The sequence below is a fragment of the Microcaecilia unicolor genome, chromosome 12 (assembly GCF_901765095.1).
Source record: "Microcaecilia unicolor chromosome 12, aMicUni1.1, whole genome shotgun sequence".
NCBI lineage: Eukaryota > Metazoa > Chordata > Amphibia > Gymnophiona > Siphonopidae > Microcaecilia > Microcaecilia unicolor.
Genome location: NC_044042.1, coordinates 84,864,044 through 84,882,080, shown reverse-complemented (window position 1 = coordinate 84,882,080; position 18,037 = coordinate 84,864,044). Strand labels below are relative to the sequence as shown.

Sequence of the window (18,037 nt, the reverse complement as noted above, 5' to 3'; positions counted from 1 at the left end):
ATTGTGACCTGGATTGGCTACTGTCGGAGACAGGGTGCTGGGCTAGATGGACCTTTGGTCCCAGTGTGGCGATGCTTATGTCTTATGTCCCAATATTACATCCTTCTGTAGTCAGCCAGGAAGAGGGCTATTTTCTGTTACCTGGTCATCACAGAAAGACAGTAAAATTTGTGCTAAACATTTTATAGGAAATTCATTTACTCAGGTACCAGTCTATTCCTCCTCAGTTCCTATGATGGGGAAAAGATTGAATTGTCTAGTTATTTGTGCTGACTTTCCTATAGTAGATTAGGAGAACCACAAAACTTTGACCATGAGGGATCACACCAAGACTTTGACACTTTTATGTACAGATCATGATGGTAACACAAGCACCTTAAATCTAGGTATATAGAATATTAGCCAATCTGGAATGTGCCAGATTCCGCCAGCCAAATGGCAAAAGTGCACTACACCAACTCCTCCCACCACTCCATTATCTATATCCGTAGCATGATATGTAGCATGACATGAGTTTAATTGTCAGAGTTATTGATTTTGCTGGAAACAGGAAATGAGGGCGGGACCAGAGGCAGAGCTGAGACACATGGGAAGGCAGTCTGAAGTGCCGCTCGTCTTCACTGCAGACGCCAGACCCTGAGGTAAGAATTTTTAAATTAGAGCCAGCACACAGGAAGGTGAGGGGCTGCCAGAGGACAGGTCGTACTTGCACTCGGAAGGAAGAAAGAGAGAGAGAGAGAGGGAGGGAGGGAGGCGTGGGGCCATGGAACTCGGAGGGGAGGGAGGGAGGGACGTCCTGCAACTCGAATGGGAGGGACGTCCTGTAACTCGAAGGAGAGGGGGGAGGGACATCCTGCAACTCGAAGGGGGGGGGCTGCAACTCAAAGGGGAAGGGGGCCTGTAACTCAGAGGAGAGGGAGGGAGGGAGGTAGGGGGGCATGGAACTCAGAAGGGAGGGGGCTGGAACTCGGAGGAGAGGGGGAGGAGGAGAGGGTGGCCTGCAACTCAGAGGGAGGGGGCAATTTTCTACTCACCTCCGCTGGCTGGTGCTGGGTTCCCTTCCCTCTCACTGATCCGCCCTCTGATGTCATCACCAGGGCGGACCAATGGGAAGTGTGTTACAAACCCAGGCATCCAGACGGAGGTGCAAATTATTATATAGGATATCCACTGTAACTTATACTACCTTTCCTAAGAAAATCACCAATGTAGAAGCAATAGTCTCTAATCACACACCTGCTGATAATGATACTGAATGTTATTGTAGGCTAGCTATATTGAATACATTGGTTGCTGATATATTTGGAGCTGTTTTGCATGTAAGAGTAGGAACTACTGTTATGACAGATATTGAAATAACTGTGTGGGATAATGACGTATCATGGCTCACAATGGAAATGTTACCACCATTCTTGGAGTCAGCCACTCACAGCACTACCATACACTCTTAATGTTACAAGTATGCATTGTGATGATGATAAGCAAGGAGAAACCAATGATACCTCACAATGTTCCCCATAACCAGTGTATCCATGGATTTGTTTGAAAATACCAGTTACACTGAGAATGAGGAACCCCTATATGAGTACATTGACCATAAGTCTGAATAACCATATCAGGTTCACAAACTTCACTATTACTACGCCTGATGGATCAGCTATCCCAGGACATACAGGTGCATCTATTGTCAAATATAATGCTGCCAAATCCCTTTTGTTATCTCCTACTCCCATTGTCCACTCTATCTCAGTAAATACATCTGCTACCAATATCTCTGTTATTCATCCCCAATGCACTTCCTGTATGAGAACTTTGGATCGAGCCTGGACTCAATGGAAAGACTTGTGGTTGGGAAGTGGTCATGTGTCTCGTAAGCGACGAGATATTCTTGACACTCGCTGAGATACTTGCTAATAAGATTGCAAGTAGTACTGAGAAAATAAGACAAGCTATGGACTTAGCCACCATTGACACTCACAGTATACAAACACTCCAATCACATCAGTTGGACCTGGTTTACTTTGTGGTATCGTCATCAGACAGCAGCCATGAACGTGACTATGAACATGTTAAATGACACCTTTTCCAATATTTCTTTGGCTTTGGCCTGTATGCAGGCCCAACAGTTCATGATAGAGACACTGCGCAGTATCATCAGGACTGCAGAGCATGGACTCATTCCATTAGAGATCTTAAGCTTGTTGGAACAAGACATGTCCTCCTCAGAAAAGTTAACTGCCAAGTAGTGGCACCTGACATCATTCTTTTCAGCAATACCTCCTCAGGAATCTAACAATCAAAATTTTACCCCAATTGAAACTCAAATACAAAACAGGAAAATATTACTAAAAATCATAATTAAATTTTCATATACATTTTTTTATTTATTATTCCAAACAAATCATATACTTACCAAAATACCTTATTTTTACTATACAACTTCACAACAATCCCTAACAAAATTATCTAAAACATATCTTCACATCCATCAATCCATCCATCCATTCATTGAGTGAGTGGAGGAGTAGCCTAGTGGTTAGTGCAGCAGACTCTGATCCTGGGGAACTGGGTTCAATTCCCACTGCAGCTCCTTGTGACTCTGGGCAAGTCACTTAACCCTCCATTGTCCCAAGTACAAATAAGTGCCTGTATATAATATGTAAACCACTTTGAATGTAGTTGGAAAAACTTCAGAAAGGTGGTATATAAGTCCCATTACCCTTATGAGTCCACTTAAAAAAACTCCTCCAGAAACAGTCCATGATAGAGACCTTTCTTCTTAATGAATCACCAGTCCATCTGGCGAACCACATCCGGTTCTGCCCATCTCATAGTTCCAATTTAACCATGGAAATCTTCCCGTATTCTGTAATTTCCAAACAGATTTAGAGTCAAACACTCCTAGTCCTCCAAAAGATTGTCCAGCCCGACACAGAATTTGTGTTTCGCTCAATTGGCATCCGACACAGAAATTGTGTTTCACTCAGTTGGCGTCTTCAGGAGCTGTCAGACTCAACTCGAATAATACATAGAGTTTAGAGTTCTGATTGCAGTTAGACTGATTGATCCTTCCAACTATGGTATGCCAAATACATTTGTATTATTCATTATACATAAGTACATAAGTATTGTCATACTGGGAAAGACCAAAGGTCCATCAAGTCCAGCATCCAGTTTCCAACAGTGGCCAATCCAGGTCACAAATACCTGGCAAGATCCCAAAAAAGTACAAAACATTTTATATTGCTTACCCCAAAAATAGTGGATTTTCCCCAAGTCCATTTAATAATGGTCTATGGACTTTTCCTTCAGGAAGCCGTCCAAACCTTTTTTAAACTCCGCTAAGCTACATTGTAGCTTCATCGCATGCCCCTTAGACCTAGTATTTTTGGAAAGCATAAACAGACGCTTCACATCTACCCGTTCAACTTCACTCATTATTTTATAGACCTCTGTCATATCTCCCCTCAGTTGCCTTTTCTACAAGCTGAAGAGCCCTAGCCACTTTAGCCTTTCCTCATAGGGAAGTCGTCCCATCCCCTTTATCATTTTCGTCGTCCTTCTCTGCACCTTTGCTAATTCCACTATATCTTTTTCGAGATGCGGTGACCAGAATTGTTTATATGCTTTATTCATAGAGCTTTGTAAGAATCAGTGCAATCCTTCTTCTTACGGTGTCTTTGGGTATGGCTATTACTCCCGGTCAGTGGCGTACCAAGGGGGGGGCGGTGGGGGTGGTCTGCCCCGGGTACACGCCGCTGGGGGGGGTGCCGCGCACCTGTCGGCTCTTCGTTTTCATGCTCCCTTTGCCCCGGAACAGGTTACTTCCTGTTCCGGGGCAGAGGGAGCATGAAATCGAAGAGCTGGCAGGCGCGCGGCACCCCCCTCCCCAGCGGCATGCACCCGGGGGGGGGGGGGTCTTTCGCCGGGGGGGGCATCGCGCTGTTCTGGGGGGGCACTGCACCCGGGGGGGGCGCATCGGCGATCCGCCCCGGGTGTCAGCCCCCCTAGGAATGCCACTACCCCCGGTGGGCATTTATGACTCACAGCCGAGAGTCAGGTCAGGCTGATTGGGAGATGGAGGAATCATAGTGAAATCTGACAACAAGATAATTACACATGTTCAACTAACTAGATGTGTCTTGTGGCAACTGTCAACAACACTCAAATATGGAAAGAAGTCCTGTCACACAAATGAGTTTAATATGACTTGCACAAGTCAGAGATAGACAATACAGTATTGTTGACCCAAAAATGCGGACATTGTTGACATGTTTATATTCTTCTTGTGTGAATGCAAAACCTATGAAGACCTGTGTAAAAATTGTAGTACCCTTAATTGCCTTAATTGTAGAGTAAAATGAGCTTGGTATGATACATTGTTAGGGGCTTTTAGTACAAGTGTAGAGATAACAAAGGCTATTGATGCTGAAACTTTATACAAAACAAAATGTATTAGAACTGACATTAATCAGCTTATTATTTTGCAATATGATAAAGTTTTTTTTGTTATACTCAGATAGTTTATTATACTTAGATAGTTTACAAGTAGAAATTAATATAGCATAATTTACCACTTGCATGTTGTAACATTTATTTGCCCTTATACACATGAATAAGGCTCAAGATGACTAACTCTGAACACTTGTGGAGGTGGATTTCACCGGTGGATTCCTTCTACAACCTGATTAATAATTTCAAATACTGCCTTGTGCACTGACCTCTTTTGTTATGGGCAAATTGTGTAGTTTAATATAACTAAGCAGTGTGTAAGGATTTGTAATACTGAATTTTTATGTTTGTTGACATTAGTGATCAGTATATTATCCATTTGTATAATCTGTTTGTTCCTTTTTTTTGTTTGTTGTTTTACCTGATGTAGAGTAATAACTTATGTATTGACTGTCATTCAGACAGAGTTGAAAATCAAGGACTATACTTCCTATTAATTTTAGTATGTTTGTTGAAATTAGTGAAACATATTTCATAGTTATTCTATTATACCATTATCGTATAAGCAGAATTGAAAAGCAAAGAGCCGAATGTAAAGGAAGATGTAAAGGATTGCTTTTCAACTCTGCTTTGATCGATAATGAACTCTGAAATCTTCTGTCTTTGACTGAAAGTAACTTTCCTTGTAAATACAAAAACAAGTTGGAAGATAAGAATTAATTTGGTATGCAAGGGGGAGGATGTTTTTGGAAGTTCAGCCTGACCACCTGGACTTGGAAAGCATGTGACCATGTTCCCACAGTATGGCTTGTTTACCTAAACAGAGAAGCATTCTGTAATTTTCCTTAGTTCTGAACATGAGCTCTAAGCCTAATAAAAAGGGGGGCTTGTTACAGCAGAGTGGGGGCTCATCTATGAGTGGATGCACTGCACAGAGCATCTGTTCCTGGTCAAAGAAGCTTCTGGCTCTCGCTGTGAATCGGCCCCGCCAGCTGATGTTAAGAGCCTGGATGATGTAAGGACAAGTGATGTTGTATGTATTTAATGTATTATTGCTTCCTGTCCTGGTCTAAGAACTCTTAGCATTGCTTAGATGTAGAGACCAGTGATGTAATGATTGTTCATATAGCTAATCATTGTGTGTATATAGCTAACCATCCTATATAATAATTCTCACTTCCAACGTTCTAATGTGCCTGGTACCGTGGCTCCCTCGGAGGTGGTCTGCTAGGCAGTTTAGAATGCACTGACGTCAGTGATGTCACTGACAGCTGATTCCAAGGCAAGGGGAGGAGTAGGGAAACACATGGTGCATGTTTCCCTACTCCTCCCCCTGCCTGGGAAACAGCTGTCAGTGCCCCCCCTCGGCGCAACACCCAAGCCCCTGCCCTGCAAAACCGCGAGCCAGGCAGGGGGAGGAGTAGGGAAACACACGGAGCGTGTTTCCCTACTTCTCCCCCTGCCTACCAATCAGCTCTCAGTGCCCCCCCTCAGCGCAACACCCAAGCCCCTCCGCCCCGGCGCATCACCCAAGACCCTCCCCCTGGTGCATCACCAAAGCCCCTGCCCCCCCCTCGGGCACATCAACTCCCTCGCCACCCGCAGCCACCAATACTAATGCTGTCCGGCCGCTGCTGCTTCTCCTGTGGAGCAGCAGCGGCCGGTATAAAAAGAAAAAAGCCAAAAAAAGATTTTTAACCTGAGACACGGCTCCATAGACAGCCATCTGGCATTGGCTGTCGTCACTGCAGCCGCTCCTCCTCTCCCCTCCACATCACTGCCCCTGCAGGAAGACCCCGGAGGAGCACAGTGACATCAGAGGGGAGAGGAGGAGCAGCTGCAGAGATGACAGCCAATGCCAGATGGCTGTCTACGGAGCCGTGTTTCAGGTTTAAAATCTTTTTTTGGCTTTTTTATTTTTGTACCAGCTGCTGCTGCTCAACAGGAGATGCAGCAGCGGCCGGACAACATTAGTATTGGCGGCTGCGGGTGGCGAGGGGGTTGATGTGCCCGAGGGGGGTAGGGGCTTGGGTGATGCGCTGGGGGGAGGTAGGGGTTTGGGTGATGCACCGAGGGGGGAGGGGAGGGTCGCTGGACATGGGTGGCTGCAGGGGGAGAGGAGGGTTGCTGGGCATGGATGGCTGCAGGGCGGGCAGGGAAGAGGGAGGTGGGGAGGGGTCCTGAGACCAGATGGGTGGCTGCAGGGGAGGGCAAGGGAGACAGAAGAGACACTGCAGGGGGGGCAGGGGGAGAGGAGGATCACTGGACATGGGTGGCTGCAGGGGGGGCAGGGGAGATAGGTGGGTCGCTGGACATGGGTGGCTACAGGGGGGGCAAGGAGAGAAGGGTCGTTGGACATGGGTGGCTGCAGGGGGGCAGGGGAGAGGAGGGTCGCTGGGCATGGGTAGCTGCAGGGGGAGAGGAGGGTTGCTAGACATGGGTGGCTGCAGGGGGAGAGGAGAGTCGCTGGACATGGGTGGCTGCAGGGGGAGCAGGGGAGAGAGGAGGGCCGCTGCACATGCGTGGCTGCAGGGGCAGAGGAGGGTTGGTGGGGAGGGGGTCCTGAGACCAGATGGGTGGCTGCAAGAGGGGGCAGGGGAGACAGGAAGGATGCTTATGGGGGTGGATTACCTTGCTAGCGCCCGTTTCATTGCCTACCGAAACGGGCCTTTTATACTAGTTGTATATATCTTAATCATTGTAGAATTTAGCACCTGTAATAAAGGTCTCATTTGCCTAATACGAATCCAAAAGAATCCACAGTAATTATTAAGTAGTCTGTGTCAGTGAGACAGGCTGTAAATTCATAGCAGTACAGGAAGGGCGGAAAGGAAAAGGATGGAGATGTAGACCATGGGAAAGGGGTGAAGGGAAGAAGAGAGATGCCAGACTATGGAGGGGGGAGGGGAAGGGAAAGAGAGAGAAGCCAGAGTGCAGGGGGGAGAGGAAGGGATGGAGGAAAATGCCAGACCATGGGAGGGGAAGGAGAAAGATGCCAGACCAATGGGCAGAGGAAGGGAAAGGGAAGGGGAAGGAGAGAGATGACAGACTGCAGGGGTGAAAGGAGAAGGGAAGGCGAGAGATGCCAGATTGTGGAGGAAAGGGTAAGAGAATGAGAGACATGCCAGACCACTGGGGAGAGTGAAAGGGATGGAGAGATATTTATTCATTTATTTGCTGCATTTGTATCCCACATTTTCCCACCCATTTGCAGGCTCAATGTGGCTTACAATATGTTACAACGACATTCATATTAATAGAATAAGAATTTCAGAATATAGATACAGATAAAGTGCGTAAAAATATCATGGCAATCATATTAATGGAATAATAATTTCAGAATTGTTACAAATAATGATGCATAAGAATAACATATAGGATTGGAAGTGGATAAATAGATAAAACATAACATAATATCAGGATAAGATATAATATTCAGTAATGAGGATGTAATTAAAATAAACATGCCAGACCATGGGGGGAGGGGGTGAAGGGAAGGAAGAAGATGTCACATCAAGGGAGATCAGGAAGGGGAAGGGAAAAAGAGAGATGCCAAACTGTGAGAGGGGGGAGGCAAATGGCAGGGAAGAGATGCCAGACCATGGTGTGGGGGTGGGAGGAAGAAAAAAGATGCCATACCATGGGGGGAAGAAAAGAGGAAGGGAAGGAGAGAAATGCCAGACTGATGTGTGTGTGTGTGTGGGGGGGGGAGGGTAGGAGAAAATGCCAGACCACAGGGCAGAGGAAGGAGCTGGGAAGGAGAGAGATGCCAAATTGCAGGGGGATAAAGGAGAAGGGAAAAAGAAAGATTCCAGACTGGGGGGAGGGGAGGGGAAGGAGACAGATGCCAGACCATGGGATGGGGGAGTGGAAGGGAAATAGAGAAGTGCTAGACCATGGGAGGGAAGTGGAAGGGAAGTAGAGAGATACCAGATTATGGGGGAGGGAAAGGGAAGGAAAGAAATGCTAGACCACTGGGAAAGGGAAGGGGAGAGATGTCAGACTGCAGGGATGTGGATGGGAAAGGGAAGGAGAGAGATGCCAGACTATGGGAGGGAGGGAAAGGGAAGGAGAGAAATGCCAGACCATTGGGGGGGGGGGGGGGAGTGTAGGAGTATTTCCCTGTGTGTCTCACCTTGCGGGCCTTGGCCTGTATAATCCTATGACAGCAAATGGAGACTGTACACTCTGACCCACACATCTCTGTGTCAGCAAGTAACAGCTTTGCAGCTTGTGGAAAATTACAGCAGAAGCTCAACACCAAGGACATGCTGTGGGCAAAGCAGGCCCCCTTATCTCCCTGAGAGGCTGGCTCCAGCAAGGCGGGTGAGAAACAGAAAATGCATACCAAAATGTAACAACTTGAAGGTCAAGAACAACGAACTGTTCTTGCCAGGCAGTGAGCTGAGGAAGATCCAGTTTGGTTCCTGCAGCCACCGGACCAAGAGGCATGGAGGAGAGCGGGAACAACGAGAGAGGAGTTAGTAAGAAGCCTTGGAAGAAGGTGGAGGTGAAAAGAAGACCAGTGAGACCTAATAAGGTCCACCAACTGATGAACTGTGTATCTGGAGGAAAGTATCGTGGTTCAGCTGTACCTGCCCTGCGTGACCTGTGACCACCTTATCTGCTGCAGAGTTCCCTTCCAGCTGCGACTGAGACTCGCTGTGAATCCAGCTTGAGTCTGTGAGGTGTCCCGTGCCAGCTCCCAAGAGACACGACCCTGAGGTCTAAGCCTGGTGAGAATCACGGAGATTCATTTCCTACTAGTCGGGGGCTAGTTAGTGGTATTTACCTGAGCAGAAGGCTGGTGCCGTCATTCTTGTGATCAGGAGAAGTTGCTAATAACTGTACTACCTCGTAACATAGTGTGACTGATCAGTGGTGTAATTTTACCTGGTAACCAATAAGAATTAGTGTTTAGTAGTGTGACGTATGAGTGTAATTTTTATCAGCCAGTAATTTTGTAATCAGCCAAAGCTTGCAGAGTTCTATTTTGTATACCTTAGCTCTATTTTCTTACCTGACATACTATAATAAATCTAATATATATATCAGCCTACGGTCTCAGCTACAGTTCTTTCTAACGGAAGTATTTGGCTAGGTTCCAAGGTTCCCACCCCTAGACCTAATTCAGGATTATTTGCTTGCAGATAGTTCTGCTTAGGGGAACCTGGACACAGGTAATTTATTATCTGTGCAATTATCCTACAGGAGATGAAGGAAATTAGAGAGTTTTCACATCAAGGGGGATCAGGAAGGTGAAGGGAAGAAGAGAGATGCCATACTGTGGGAGGGGGAAGATGAATAGATGGATAGAGATGCCAGACCATGGGGGGTGAAGTGAGGAAGGGAAGAAGAAAGATGTCATACCACTGTGGAGGGGGAAGGGAAAGAAAGTGGAAGGAAAGAAATGCCAGACTGCCATGGGGGGAGTGGGAAGGAGAGTGATGACAGACTGCAGGGGGGGAAGGAGAAGGGGAAAAGAAAGAGAGAGATCCCAGACTATGGTAGGGGAGGGGAAGGGAAGGGAAGGAGAGAGGTGTCAGACCATGAGTGGAGGAGTGAAAGGGAAAGAGAGAAGTGCTAGACCATGGGAGGGAAGTGGAAGGGAAGTAGAGAGAAGACGATGGAGGGACTAGGGAGAGAAGAGAAAGACTGTGGGGGAAGGGAAGGAGAGAAAGGCTAGACCACTGGGAAAGGAAAAGGAAGGAGAGAGATGTCAGACCTCAGGGATGTGGAAGGGTAAGGGAAGATGCCAGACTATGGGAGAGAGGGGAGAGGGAAGAGAGAGCTCAGATGAGGGGATGTGGGAGAAATACTGGACCAGGAAAAGGGGGAAAGAGAGTGAGAGAGAGAGATTCTGGTATGGGAGGTTGGTGAATGAAAGTCTGAAAAGAGAGAGATTAGATGAATGGTTGGAGAAGAAAGTAAGAGAGTCGTTGAACCTGGGAAGGGAGTGAGAGACAGGTAAAGGGTCATGGGTTTGATACGCATTCTTTCTGTTGTAGACCAGAAAGTGGAGGAGTGGCCTAGTGGTTAGAGCACCAGTCTTGCAATCCAGAGGTGGCCGGTTCAAATCCTGCTGCTGCTGCTGCTGCTCCTTGTGGTCTTGGGCAAGTCACTTAACCCTCCATTGGGTACAAACTTAGATTGTGAGCCCTCCTGGGAAAGAGAAATATCCAGTGTACCTGAATGTAACTCACCTTGAGCTACTACTGAAAAAGGTGTGAGCAAAATCTAAATTAATAAATACAATTAATAAATAACCAATGCAGTTGTGAGAGAGAGAAATATGTTATACCATGGGGAGGGGGGGCAGGGGAGAGAGATGCTGACCTTAGGGTGGGGTGAAAGAGAAGGAAGTGAGGGAGAGAAGCTGGACAGGACAGACAGGAACACAGATTGACAATGGACATGGAGAGAAAAGAAAAATATCAGATGGACAGGAGATCCTCAAAAGAGTAGAAGATGGATGGGATGTGGAGGGTGGGGGAGAAGGGAATAAAGTAGAAGATGAATGGGACTGGGAAGGGGAAGAAAGGGAACGGAGAAGAGATAGTAGTGTTTTAATGCATTGAGACATCTGGAGTACCAGGTTGAAAGAGCTTACTGAGCTTAGGACCCCCATGTACGAGCTAACTTTTGGCAGAACAGCAGTTGACACTTGAAATTTTAAGTGATCTATTCATCTGATACCAAAGAGTCCAAATGGATTACTGCCAGGTACAAACAGCTGTGGATGTGTTGAAGGAAAAAGTTGCATGTCCTGGAACAATGTGTTTTTGATTACATGAGGCAATTGGCACGACCTAAAGGCATCTTCATTTTGTGCTGTTATCCTCAACATGTTGACCTTTTTTTAGATCACTTTTGAGGTCTGGTATAATCAAAGGAATGTCATTATAACTGATAGCTGTCTATTCTGTGATAGCATCAACTCTTTAATACTCAGCTATTGTTTTGAGAACAGTTCTTCTCTTTCTGAATGTAAGTAATATAATCTTTGTAATTCAGTTTCTCTTGAGAATAGGCATCTCTCTTGTGAGAGATGGTACTCAACTTATGTTCCAAAGAAGCTCTCTGTTCTACAATGATTTATTTATTTATTTGTTACATTTGTGCCCCACATTTTCCCACCTATTTGCAGGCTCAATGTGGCTTACATAGCACCGTGAGGCAAAGCCTCCTCGGTTAAGAAAACAAATACAGAGTGATGTTGCTAAATGAAATAAATATGTACAGAGAAATTAGGAAACATAGAGAGTAAGGTTATTAAAGTTCATTAGTTCATATCACATTTGGGTCAATTTGAGTTGTTGTTTTAGATAATAGGTTATTTCTTTAGATTGAGTATTTAGAATTTGGTCTTGATCTCCTTTTAGGTCATTTTTCTGACCTGGTATAATTGTATGTATCTCATCAAAACTGACATCTACCTTTTCTGTGATATCAATATTTTCATGGTCATCCAAAGTTACTTCTTTGACGTAACAACACTCCTCTTTCTGAATGAAAGACATATCTTCTTTGTTGTTACGTATCTTTTGAGCATAGGCTTGTTCATGGTGAGAGGTCATGATGAACTTATGTTGTTCACCAATAGTAAATACTTGGTCATCATCCGAAGTAATCCTCTGTTCGGGAATGATCTTTTGTAACTGATGGATTATTTCTTTAGTTTCAGTATTTGGAATTTGTTCTGGAACTTTTTTTCATGTCATTAATCTGACCGGGTATAATTGCAGGTGTCTCATCATAAATGACATCTTTCTTTTCTGTGAAATAATCAACTCTTTCATAGTCATCCAAAATTACTTCTTTGAGATAGCACACCAGTTTCTGAATGTAAGTCATATCATCTCTGTAATTGCAATTCTTTTGCGTAAAGGCATCTCCCTTTTGCGATGTTATCCTCAACTTATGTTCTTGACCTTTTTTTAGATCACTTTTGAGGTCTGGCATAATCAGAGGAATGGTATTATAACTGATATCTGTATTTTCTGTGGGTATGAATGAGGTAATGGGTTGGGAGAATGAGTGAGGGTGTGAAATGAAGGGTAAGAGAATGGGGATAAAGTGTGGGGAATGGTTGAGATATAGTGTGAATGAAGAATGGAGAGAGGATGAGAGGCATTGAAAAGTGACGGGGCACTGGGGAAAGATAGAAGAAGAAGGGGATGGAGTAGTGCCAGATTAGGGAGGAAAAGACATGGTTGGGGTGGGGGCTGAAGTTGAAGTATTCCAGACGTGAGCATTGAGTTTAGGGAACATAAGGATGTTTTTACTTCTTCCACAGTAGAGAGATTCACAAAGTCATTCACAAAGGAAAAATATTCAACATAAAAGAATCCTTCACATGCACATCTTCCAATGTGGAATATATCACAGTGTGACGAAGGGTGCTATATTGGAGAAGCAAGCCAGATGATAAAGAAGAGATTTAATTTACATAGACATCATATGAAAAATACCAGTGCCAAGCAGGGTGTCACCTCTGTGGGACAGCACTTTACAAAACCGGAACACTATATCAATGATTTTATGGTGAGAATACTAAAAGGAAACTTTAAGACAATACAAGAACTTAAGACCTTTGAAGTCAGAATGATTAAATATTTGACACCCACCAGACAGGTCTTAACAAAGATCTGGGTTTTGTAGCTCATTTTAAACCTTAAAATTCTATTGCTTTGTCACCCTCTTATCACCATGCATATCTCCCTGTCCCTCATCCACCCGGCTCTCTACGGCTCTCACCCAATCCACCCCACCCTCACCCTGTCAGACTGTCACTGAAATGCTTTCACTTATATATACTGCTATTTATCAACATTTGCTCATTTCGATCTGAAGAAGTGTTACCTTTCGAAAGCTAATCAAAAAATGTTTAGTCCAATAAAAATGGTATCAACTTATTTTCTTTTCAGTGTTTTATTTTATTTTATTTCTATTGATTAACTTCTTCCTGAAACTGAGGTAATCATTTTCTAGTTTGTCCAGTGGGTAAGGAGTTCCATAGGGAAGTGCCAACTACTGGGAAGAGTGAGCCAAAAATTCTTTGCAGTTTGGTTCCTTTGTAAGGCTGAGAAGTGATAAGTAGCTGGTCTTTCAGTCTCTTAGTTTGGTCCAGACTTAGTGAAGAAGCTTCAATCAATAGGTCAGAAGTGGTGCCAGAGAGGATCTGAAAGATAAAGCAGTTGGATCTGAACTTTATTTGCTCAGGCATGGGGAGCCAGTTTAGTTTGCTCAAGTAAGGTAAGACACTATTGAATCTGTTTAGCCCAACGATCAGTCTTGCTGTAGTGTTCTGTATTATTTGTAGCTTCTCTCTCCCTCCCTCCCTCCACCCTGGATCCAACATCTCTTTTCTGCTCCCCGGGGTCTACCATCTTTGCCCCTCTCTCTCCTGAATCCACCATTTTTTGCCCCTTCTCTTGGTCCACCATCTATCCTCCTCTCTCTCTCTTCCCTTTGCCCTTGGGTCCCCCTCTCTCTCCACTCTGAGGCCCTAATCTCTCACCTTTTTTCTCCCTCCCTCCACCCCTGGATTAACTATGTCTTTGCCCCCTCCCCTTCTGATCTGCCAACTTTGCCCCTGGTCCACCATATCTGCCCCCTCCTTGCCTCAGCTCTAACATTTCTACCCTCTCCCTCACCCCAGGTCCAACATCTTTGACCCCCTTCTCTCCACAGAGTCCAAAATTTCTGTCCCTTACCCTCCACAGGGTTCAACATCTTTACCCTCCCCCTCCCCTGGGTCCAACATCTCTTTCTCTCCCTTCAAACTTGGATCCAACAACATCTCCACCCCACCCCAAGCCCTGAGGCCAGCATCTCCCTCTCTTTCTCCTCTGTAGAGGCTAGAACCCTACTTATAAAACCACAATAAGCATGGTTAACAGTCTCCAGCCATCCACAATTCAGATGTGTTTCAATACAGCATGAACATATGTCTCAATATTTGCCAAGGTCTGCACTACAAAGGGAGATAGATACCTGTGACCCACTTTTGAGTGATGCAAGAAACGGGCAATAGTTGTGAAAGTAATTTCTCATTTAGAGACTAATACTCCTGGTCAAGTCCACCCAGCCTCATTGGAGCCAAGGTTCCAAGAAAGTTTTCAGAATGATGTCAAACACATTCTCGTGGTTTCTAAAACCATAGCATACCTGACACAACCAATTAGCTTTCTCATCTTTGGAGACAGTGCTTTTACCAAATAATACAAATGACGCACCTACTGTGTCCAGGGGAGGTTTTTGGCTCTGATCAGATCTGATGCTTATTCCAGATCCCTGATGTCTGCATTATCCCAGTGTAATGTTTTGCACAAGGAAAGGTGAGCCCTTGTACTCGATGAGGGAAACCCCTCACCGGGCTGTCGGTCAAAACCCCGAGTTCCCCCTGTGTCACCCACCGTTCCCCAGGAGTTGAGCCCCTGAGTGCGAGTAGCCAACAGCAGAGAGAACAAAGTCCAGCACAAAGTCCACAGGGTTAGACCAGGCAGTGGAGAACAGAAGATCCAGGGACAGGCAGTGGTCGGTACCAGGCAGCGGTCAATCGCAGATCCAGGGACAGGCAAAGGTCGGTATCAGGCAGCAGTCAAAAGCAGATCCAGGGACAGGCAAAGGTCAGTATGAGGCAGCAGTCAATAGCAGATCCAGGGACAGGCAGAGGTCAGTACCAGGCAACGGTCAATAGCAGATCCAAAGGCACTGCAACTAAACAGCTAACTGAGTAGCCCAGAAGATCTGGACTGAAGTGGGCTGAAGTCTGGAACGGGTGACAGTAAACAGACAGTCCATTGCAGCCACCAGGTCTGGCCACCAGAGGGCAAGGTGAGCACAGACAAGGAAATGGTCACAAACGTGACACCCAGGATGCGGTGGCCTGGTAAACTCCACTGAACTTCACAGCGAAACTGCCACCTGTGACCAGCTTCTGACCTACAGCTGCTCCTGAGGGAAAAGAGACTTGTTTCATTGTCAAATTGTATAAGCAAGCTCTTTTATTGCTCTTAGGTAATAAGGCATATGGATCTTCGATTTAAACACCAATCGAGCCTTATGGCTTGAATAGCTCAATTGACTGGTACGTTTTTTACTGACTCGTTAGAAGTTTTTTAAATTACTGCCAGTCAGAGTAACTACCTGTTCAGCATCTAATTGATGAGCATATATTAATCAGCTGTTTGAAGGATGACGCTGAGACGCCATTTTGTAAGAAGCAAAACGCTCTCCAAGCCAGTAAGTGAACCTTCGGGTTGATGTATTTTGTGTGAATCCTTTACTTCATAATTATACATATCATTTTTGTTTTCCAGACCCTCAGCAATTCTCCTATCAGCACTTAGTTCCTGAAGAAGCCTGTTACCGGGGTGAAACGGTGGCTCCGTCGAACGCTTTAAAGACAGTGCTGCATTAGATCTGAAGCTAAGTGATATTGCTACTAGCCTATTGCATTCTGTTGTGCTGCTGAGAGGATTATTATTTTTTGAACACAAATTAAGAAGTTAAACTTGAAAGAGATATTATAATAGTTCTTTTTGGAGTTTTTGCCCAATGATAGAAATCGAGCGCTTTTTACGTTTAAATCTTCATCACATAACAGCGCTAAAAACCGTTGGTAATTTTGCTGACGGTTTCTGAGGGCTTTTTTCCATTAGAACACGCCATCACACTTGTGAATTGTTACTTTGCTAGAGTTGTTTCTTTGAGTATCGGCCTAATTATTGTGCCATAATGAGTGTGTTTACTCTGATTGGTTTCTGGTAAGTGTTCGCGGTGCAACGCTTAACATTTGTCTATACCTTTCTTTTGAGCTTACCTAGCATTTGTACATAACAGCTACAGTCTAATTACCTCTTTTTAAATTCTTAGTTATATACTTGTTTGTAAATAAATTGGCTTCTATTTTTATTATTTGGAAATTGTGTCAGTAGAGCTATAGAGTTAGATTTGCTCCGCCAGGGGAACATGACACTGAAATCCTAAATTTGCAGAGTGCTACCATAATATAGTTTGCATGTCAATACTTACACAGTTCTATAGGAGGCGATTGGAGGTTCTACAAAGATAGTTTTAATATATTACAATTAATTTACAATTACTGACAAGCTGTGCAATTCCAATTCCTTTCAAGAGTTGAAGCATGGTTTTAAATTTTTAAAAAATGTATTTCTGGTCTGTGTATATTAACCTGTGTGTTTTGCCTTAGACTCTGTCAGTAAGGCCAAAATGTCCTTGAGAGAAAACAGCAGTGTTTTTTCATGCCAGTAATTTTGTTCACAACTGTGCTGTGAAAGGAAACCTTCAATTACTTTATTTCTTTAAATGTGTGCATTGTAAATCATTTGAGAATGGACAGACTAGACTTCTATTAATTTAGTGCTTTACACAAAGCGAGATTGGGATCCTCTGTCTGAATTGTCATGGGAACACATATTCTTTATTCTAGAACTGAAAAGTGTTTTTGTATCTTCTTGTTATCACATCAACATAACTTTGTCCAAAACTGGTAATGGTTGAAGCAGTTCTGGAAAGAGGAACCCGAACTGTACGTGATGCAATGTTCCATATTAGGAGTGACCGACCAGGAAAAAGATCTAGGTGTCATCGTTGATGATACGTTGAAAGCCTCTGCTTAGTGTGTGGCTGCTGTGAAGAAATCAAATAGAATGTTAGGTATTATTAGGAAAGGAAAGGAAAACAAAAATTAGGATGTTATAATACCTCAATATTGCTCCATGGTGCAACCACACCTTGAATACTGTTACCATATCTCAAAAAAGATATAGTGCAATTAGAAAAGGTACAGAGAAGGACAACGAAAATGATAACGGGGATGGGATGACTTCCCTATGAGGAAAGGCTGAAGTGGCTAGGGCTCGTCAGCTTGGAGAAAATGGTTGAAGCAGTTCTGGAAAGAGGAACCCGAACTGTACGTGATGCAATGTTCCATATTAGGAGTGACCGACCAGGAAAAAGATCTAGGTGTCATCGTTGATGATACGTTGAAAGCCTCTGCTTAGTGTGTGGCTGCTGTGAAGAAATCAAATAGAATGTTAGGTATTATTAGGAAAGGAAAGGAAAACAAAAATTAGGATGTTATAATACCTCAATATTGCTCCATGGTGCAACCACACCTTGAATACTGTTACCATATCTCAAAAAAGATATAGTGCAATTAGAAAAGGTACAGAGAAGGACAACGAAAATGATAACGGGGATGGGATGACTTCCCTATGAGGAAAGGCTGAAGTGGCTAGGGCTCGTCAGCTTGGAGAAAAGATGGCTGAAGGGAGATATGACAGAGGTATATAAAATAATGAGTGGAGTGGAATGGGTAAATGTGTATCGCTTGTTTATTCTTTTGAAAAACACTAGGACTAGGGGACACAAAATGAAGCTACATAGTAAATTTAAAAAAAATGAAAAAAATACTTCTTCACTCAACCAGGGGCATATCTGACCTGCGGCGGTAGGGGGGGCCAGGGCCAGAGTGAGGGGGCACATTATAGCCCCCCCCCCCCGCCGCCGCCGCCGCCGCCATTGCCGATCCCCCTCCCCCCAGCCGCTGCCATTG

At 44.6% G+C, this 18,037-nt stretch overlaps 1 protein-coding gene across 3 annotated transcripts in view; it reads right to left on the bottom strand.

The window, feature by feature from the left end:
* Positions 1-13,477: 13,477 nt before the first annotated feature.
* The window catches only part of LOC115481854 (autophagy-related protein 16-like), a 39,777-nt gene continuing 35,217 nt past the window's right edge, over positions 13,478-18,037 (bottom strand). Inside the window, exon 8 of one of the 3 annotated variants that reach the window (XM_030221282.1) lies at positions 13,478-13,633. The gene's annotated coding sequence lies outside the window, so the exon portion shown is untranslated. Of the gene's footprint in view, positions 13,634-17,365; positions 17,494-18,037 lie in introns of those variants that run through there. The other 2 variants (XM_030221281.1, XM_030221279.1) reach the window with 2 other exon arrangements.